Genomic DNA, 1,509 nt, shown 5'->3' on the forward strand with positions numbered 1-1,509 from the left:
TGCGGGCGGCGCGGCGCAGCTGTTCTGATTATCATATTTCAGCGTCTGGCGGCGCGGCGGCCCCGGCTCGGGCTCTCGGAGGCAACTTTTCCTCGCTCCTCATTTGTATTTCGCTTTATACTTTCTTCTTCTCGCTCTCCTCCGTCCCCGCCGCTTATCTCCCGTCACACCTTTCATTTTCCTTCCCGGCCCCGCTCGGGCTCCTCCACCCCTTCCCCCTCTCGGGCTTACCATGCCATAGTTACCATTTCCACACGTATATATATATTTATATCTGTAATTTTGGGGGGAGGGTGGTGGTGTTAATCCAACTATTTCCTTTCCGAACGTGTTTCTTTCCCGGGCGGGAGGCACTGCCCCCGTTTGCCCAGGCGAGGGGGGGAGGGCAGGGCAGGGCAGGCTGGCCGGGCACGGCCCCAGCCACGAGATGGGACTGTTTATGTTTTTCCTCCAGCCTCCTTCTCTCTTAAAATCGTGGATGAAAGCTTCATGTATTTCTGTTAAACACAAGCTGGAAGAAGATAAGGGCGCTGTCTGAAAGCTTCCCAAACCAGGCGAAATGCAACTTTCCCGTGGGCACGGATTTCTTTGTGTACGTTTTTCAAAGGGCAAGCTCCGCGCAGGCTACACGGTGCCTTTCCTCTGGTCTGTGCGCGAAACTGTACCCACTCCCGAACATCTCCACCCCAAACCCTTCTGAATCCCCCCACATCTTAAACGTCCCCTTTGAGTTTGTTTAGATACCACTTTTGCGTCCCTTCCATATGGGCTGTTACACCGCCCTCATCAACGTAGTGTATAAGTGCCCTCCAATCACTACTCATCAGGAAAACAGAATTTTCCCCAAGTCCTGTTTTTTTTAAAAGGCAACCGGTGAGACTAGAGTTTGGGTGAAAAGGAGGCAAAGCCATATTCACGCGGAACATCCTCCGGCGGGGAAGTCTGGTTGCAGTGAAACAGCCGAGAAAAAGTTCTGAAACTTGCATTCTCTGATGAGACAACTACTAAACGGCCGACCTCCTCGGAGCCCGAACTTAGTTTGCAAGATGTTTTCCTTTCCGAAGCCGAGGGAGCAAACACACCCTCCAGCTTTTTTTTTCAAACAAGAAGTGGGACCCAGCGTTGCCACTTGTAGAGATAACTAAGCTGGCTTGAAATGATCTCGAGATAGTGTCAGGAGGTAAAGATATGGTTGTAAACACACACGGAGAGTGACTTTACATATTCGACGTTTAAATAAACAGTGGGAAATGCAGCTCTGCTAGGTGATCACTTCTGCACCCCAGAAACTGGCGACAGACGTATGCGTGGGGGTGTTTGCGTACAGGCTGGTATGGGTACGAGGCTAGGTACGCGTACACCTTGTCATTTTGTGCGTTAGCTGCGGAAACCGAAAAGCAATTATTAGGAATTACCGCCGATGCTGGCAGCCTTCGGACAGCCCGGCACGTGCTGTGGGGCAAACCTTTGGCAACGGCCGATTTCGCTTAAATCGCGGCTCGGGCTGCG

This window comes from Egretta garzetta, unplaced genomic scaffold, assembly GCF_000687185.1.
Source record: "Egretta garzetta isolate BGI_Z169 unplaced genomic scaffold, ASM68718v1 scaffold268, whole genome shotgun sequence".
In the NCBI taxonomy this organism is placed as follows: Eukaryota; Metazoa; Chordata; class Aves; order Pelecaniformes; family Ardeidae; genus Egretta; species Egretta garzetta.